This window comes from Eumetopias jubatus, unplaced genomic scaffold (assembly GCF_037043125.1).
Source record: "Eumetopias jubatus isolate StellerSeaLion01/CBP00866 unplaced genomic scaffold, mEumJub1_p1.0 scaffold_17, whole genome shotgun sequence".
NCBI lineage: Eukaryota > Metazoa > Chordata > Mammalia > Carnivora > Otariidae > Eumetopias > Eumetopias jubatus.
In genome coordinates, this window is record NW_028274823.1 from 1,650,403 (window position 1) to 1,656,303 (window position 5,901).

At 52.2% G+C, this 5,901-nt stretch overlaps 1 long non-coding RNA gene across 1 annotated transcript; it reads left to right on the forward strand.

The window, feature by feature from the left end:
* Positions 1-1,593: 1,593 nt before the first annotated feature.
* On the forward strand, positions 1,594-5,687 carry LOC114221844 (uncharacterized). The gene is made up of 2 exons (XR_003611818.2): positions 1,594-4,879; positions 5,515-5,687. It is a non-coding gene; the product is annotated as an uncharacterized LOC114221844 (long non-coding RNA).
* The last annotated feature ends 214 nt before the right edge of the window (positions 5,688-5,901 follow it).

Here is a 5,901-nt window from a genome sequence, read left to right on the forward strand (position 1 = left end):
ACTGACAGCAGATGGGAGAAAGGCACAGTTCTTCCTCAGAACTCCGGCTCCGTGCAGAAGGGCTGACGGGACGACTGACCATCAGGCAAACACAGGTGCCGAATCCGTGGGTGCTGGAGTGAGTGCGTAAAGGTGTGACGAAGAGCAGGAGGCCTCCCCATGGAAGATCATCACAAAAGGAAAACTCTGGAGCTTGACGGTGAAGCAGCCTCGTAGAGCCAGAATAAACCCGTGTGCACAGTCAATTACCCTACGAGAAAGGCGGCCAGAGCCTGTGGTGGGGAGGACTTTCTTCAGGAGCTCTGAACCCCTGTGCTACCGCAGAGCACGATGCAGGGTGCCTGGCTGGCTGTGTGGGTGGCGCATGTGATTCTTGATCTCAGGGTTGAGAGTTCAAGCCTCACATGGGCATAGAGATAGCTTTAAAATCTTGGGGTGCTGGAGTGGCTGGCTCTTCATTTGGGCTCAGGTCATGAACTCAGGGTCATGAGATTGAGCCCTGAATCAGGTTCTGCACTCCGCAGGAAGTTGGCTTGAGATTCTTCCTCTTCCTCTGCCCCTGCTTGCACGCTAAAATTTTTTTTTAAGATTTTATTTGAGAGAGCACAAGTGGGGGAAGGGGAAGGAGAGGGAGAAGCAGGCTCCCCACGGAGCAGGGAGCCCGACATGGGGCTCGATCCCAGGACCCCAGGATCATGACCTGAGCTGAAGGCAGATGCTTAACTGACTGAGCCACCCAGGCATCCCTAAAATAAATCTTTAAAATAAGATAAAAATCTTCAAAAAAAATTGTTAAAACCACTAAACAATGAATTTAAGACCCTAAACCATAAACTAGAAAAAAATGGGCAGTGACCTCCCTAACACTTGATCTTGGTGATGGGTTTTTGGACTTGACACCAAATGCAAAAGCAACAAAAGCAAAAAATAAACCAGTGGGACTACACCAAACTAAAAATCTTATCAACACGATGAAATGGAAACCTACTAAATAGAAAATATCTGTAAATTGTGTATCTGATAAGGGGCTAATATTCAAAATTCCTGCAACTTCATGGTAACAAGTCAATTGGATTAAAAATGGGCAGAAGACATGAGCAGACGTTTCTCCAAAGACGACATCCGGGCGACCAGTAGACACATGAAAAGATGCTCAACATCACTCATCATCAGGGAAATGCAAATCAAAACCAGGATGATCTATCCCCTCACACCTGTCAGATTGGCTACAAATAGAAGACACGAAAACAGATGTTGGCAGGGATGCGGAGAACGGGGAACCCTCATGCACGGCTGGGGGGAACGCAAGCTGGTGCAGCCGCTCTGGACAACAGCGTGGAGGGTCCTCTAACAGTTGAAACTAGAGCTACCCTACGACCCAGCACCTGCACTTCCAGGTACATATCTGAGCAAAACAAAAACACTAATTTGAACATACCTACACCCCACCATGTTCATAGTACTATTCACGACAGCCAAGATTGAGAAACAACTCAAGTGTCCATCAGTGGATAAATAAAATGTGTTGTCTCTCACACGCACACGCGCGCGCGCGCACACACACACACACACACACACACACACACACACACACACACACACACACACTATTCAGCCATGGACCTTGATATGCCACGATGCTGAGTGAACTAAGTCAAATACTGCATGATCCCCCTTATATGTGGAATCTTTTTTTAAGATTTTATCTGAGGGGCGCCTGGGCGGCTCAGTCATTAAGCGTCTGCCTTCGACTCAGGTCACGGTCCCATGGTCTCTCTCACTCCCCCTGCTTGGGTTCCCTCTGTCGCTGTCAAATAAAATCTTTAAAAACAAAAATTCCATTTGAGAGGCAGAGAGTGAGCACAAGCAGGGCGCGAGGAGCAGGGAGAGGGAGAAGCAGACTCCCCGCTGAGCCAGGAGCCCGAAGCGGGGCTCGGTCCCAGGACCCTGAGATCATGACCTGAGCCGAAGGCAGACGCTCAACCAACTGAGCCCCTCAGGCGCCCCACATGTGAAATCTAAAAGCAAAGCAAAGCAAAAACCAAAAATCAAGCGCATAGGCACACACAATAGACTGGTGGTTGCCAGAGTTGAGTGGGGGGGGGTGGGGGAAATGGGTAGAAAGAATGAAAAGGCACAAACGTCCAGGTGTAAACTAAAGCCACTGGGAAGTAATTCAGGGCATGGTGACTACAGGTAATAACACTATTGTAGATTTGAAAGTTGCTAAGGGAGTAGATCTTAGAAGTTCTCATCGCAAGAAAGCGTTTTGTGATCATATGTGGTGAGGGATGCTAACCACAGTTGCCGTGGTGGTCACTTCCCAGTATATGCAAATATTGAATCATGTTGTCCACCTGAACCTTGTCTACGTTCATTATACCTCAATGATAAAAAAAAAAAAAGACACCATTTCTAATAAGAACCATAGAATTATACTGCATTAAGATACTTGGATTTTAGGGCACATATTTTCCTCTGAATGTTAGTTCTTGGAATGACAAATTCATGCTCCTCATCCTTATGGAACACACATTTTTAAAGATGTCTCGAGATCTCCAAAGACACTAACAATAAACTCTGGGGCAGACAAGTGAATTGTTTCAATAAATCCCAAAGGAACACCTGAAGAGTCTAGGGAGGGGTGTGATGCCGCATGGCGGGCTCCGAGGGGACAGGGCTCTGCCCGCACCTCTGGGCCCCACTGCGCTCCAGTGGCCTCCCGCACAGGTGCAGAGGCCTCTGTTCGGACCTGGTGTCCGTCTGACTCCCGGTCCAGGAGCAGAGCCTGTTGGAGACGTCAGTGGTGCCCCCAAGGGTGCCAGTGGCGCTGCTGAGTGTAAGGCAGAGGCTTGCGGCCTGGAGGGATTTCGGGACGCGTCTGCAGACTTGGCCACGGGAACGGGGCTCCTTTGGTGACTTACCAGCTACGGGCTTGTCAGAGACATGGCAGGTGTCGCTGGTTCTCACAGTCCTCGAGTGCAGGGAGCTGAAAGTGAACGCAGGGCCGTGCTTGGGGAAGCAGTGCCGCCTGAGGCAGGAAAGGACAGGCCAGGTACACCTGCACGGCGGCAGCCCAGCCTCCCAGCCAGCGGGGCTGCTGCCCGCCCTGGACACCCGATGCTGGGACCCCACCGGCGCTCACGCCCCAAGGAGAGGGACATGCTGCCAGATGAGGCGTGGATGAGCCCAGCAGCCCAGGCCCAGATGACACTCACCTCCACACGTTCTTCTGTCCATGATTCCCTGCTCATCCCTTCGGGGCCACAGCTCCACGGCATGCAAGTGTCCCTGTGTCCTGTATGTGCCCGCCCCTCACCAGCTCCATGGGGGCGCGTTGTGGGGCCAAGGCATAGAGTGCAGACGGGAGCCCCTGACCATGACTGTGTGCTGCAGGGTACCCACCTGCACCCCATCACCACACTGGTGTGAGGGAAACCCCTGGCCGAAGGCCTGCGTGGAGCAAGCACCCAGTAGAAGGGGGTTGTCACCATCAGGAGTAGCACCCAGGCCTGTGACTGGGCCTGTGACAGCCCTGTGTGTGTAGGGGGGAGGGGGGCTGCCTTTTAACCCCATGTGATCCCTACCCCATCCATAGTTGGCTCCTGGCCTCGCGCCCAGCTGGTGTGGAGACTCCTCGTGGGGAACATGCTCAGCTTCCTGGGGTGCTCCCTGCTGTGGGCACAAAGGAGCCCCTTTGCACCGAGGATGGGACCCAAGGCAAGCACGGTCGAGCCTGGCCAGGCAGGTGCGAGCTGACCACACAACGGGCCTTCTAGTGAGGGAAGGAGCCCAGGGTCAGCAGGCCGAGGCCTGAAGGCTGCCGTCTGTGGGCCCCGGATGCTGCCTTCTCTCCACCGGGAAGGCCCAAGACCAGGGTCGTGGTCAGTTATCACACCAGCTCGTACGAGGCTTTTCTGGACTTCCTACACTCCCCTGCCAGAGCCCCCGAGCCAGGTCATAATGAAATGGTGGTTCCATCCCCACTTAACCCCTGAGACAGAGCCCTAGGGCAACCCCCGCCTCAGACCGGGGTGCGCACAGAACGATGTCCCCCAGACGACAGGCACCTGCTCGCCCTTCACCTCCGGAGCCAAGGCGTCGCCGTCACCCAGGCCGACTCAGGGCTCCTCTGCGCACACCCAAGTGCCAATTTGGACATTCTTCTCAACCCCCTCAAGCAAAGACCTGTAGCAATTCCTCCTGGGAAAGCAACGTGGCGACCAGAGCCCCGGACTCAGCCTGGCCAGCAGGGACTGCCCACACGTGCGGAGCACGGAGCTTTGGGGACAGCCCCCAGCTGGGCAAACAGAGGAGCGGCAGAGACGTGGCCTTTGTTCTTGTCCCACCGCGAACGCCGAGGATTTGTGGACAGCTGACCACCCGACTCTGAGTCTTACACTAGCTTAGAAGCTCAGTTTTCCTTAAAAAAGCATGTCTAAATCCACACTTGAATAAAGCATATTCACCCCAATCCAGGTCACCAGCCTAGAGAGCACAACAGCTTTAAGAAAACGGCGGCACAGAATTCTAAGGATGAAAACAACTCACACAACTTGCTTTCAGGAACGGAGACGATGTAACTGTAAACGAGAGAAAAGGGGGAACGCTGCGGCGGCCTCGGGGACAGCGCTTCCTCCGGCAGGGTCCCCTCTGTGATGCGGCGGCAGGCCCGCTTCCTACTTGGTGGGAAAAGCCGTCCGAACACACACTGCAAATCCAGTTAGACATTTAAAATTTATTACACCTTTTGATCAAAATAGTTGAACATGTATATACAATCCCATTGGAGCTTTTTCTGAAGGACCAGGGTGGACTAACACTTCGAGAACTCCGCTCCACACCTCAGATTTGTCAACTGCGCCACAATGGATATACGGTAAGAATTATTTTTAAATTAACTCTACTTAGAAATTCTCCATTTCTAACTGAATGTGATTTGAAGTGGCTGTTAACATCAATTCAGGGAAATGAACAGAATGTTCATTATCAAGACATTTGTTCTTACAGATCGATACCGTTAGTAACCAAAATACGCCTTAAAATTTCGAGCGTGGTGCGTGCACCCCGGCGCTCCCGTCCCCTGGAGGACGCTGTGATTTGGGCCCGTGTGTGAAATCCCAGTAAGGTCCAATCACTTAGCATTGTTACACCTCTACAGTTTGTCTTGGGAAATGCTGATTTCTGGTATCAAAGATCCTACTTTAAAAATACGCCACACCAGGGTAGTGATGGCATCGCACAGTAATTACAGTTGCTTAATTCTGTTGGCTTGAAATGCAGTATGAAACTGAGCATGCATGTAATCTCAGCAATTTTTAAAAAGAGTATCCCTCCCACAAGTACTCTTTAAAAAGGTTTAAAGAGAAAGCACGTCTGTGTTCCTGGCTGTACTGGAAACCAGATGTTGTACTTCCGTGGCGGCGGTTCTGCTGCTCACAACTGTCTTTCTCAGAGGCGATCCCAGGCTTTGTGCAGACCTTACCTGGTGTGTTACCTGCACTCTTTCCACAGAAACGAAACAGAGTTACAGAGTTTGGGACGGACGGGTTCAGAGCACACGTGCCACCATTCTGCCAACGGAGGACAGAAGCTTTTCATGTTGTTCCAAAGCACGATTCTGCAGAATTCCATCATGTGCCATGAAAGCAAATAAAAAGCCGATACTTATCTTGGATTTAAAAACACGTTTTAGAATGTGTGGCTTTTATTCAGTGGTCACACCAGAAGGCGTGATGGTAGATACAGGTGTGGGGGGGGAGTAAAGCTGCCTGAGCCTGCTTGGCGAACCCATGCCCGCAATGGAGGCCACCTGGGCTCGGGGGAAGGCGGAGGGGAGGGGGCACGGCGGCACACACGTGTGAAGGCCCGAGTATGAGGGGGGGCGGTGGGGGGGGGAGG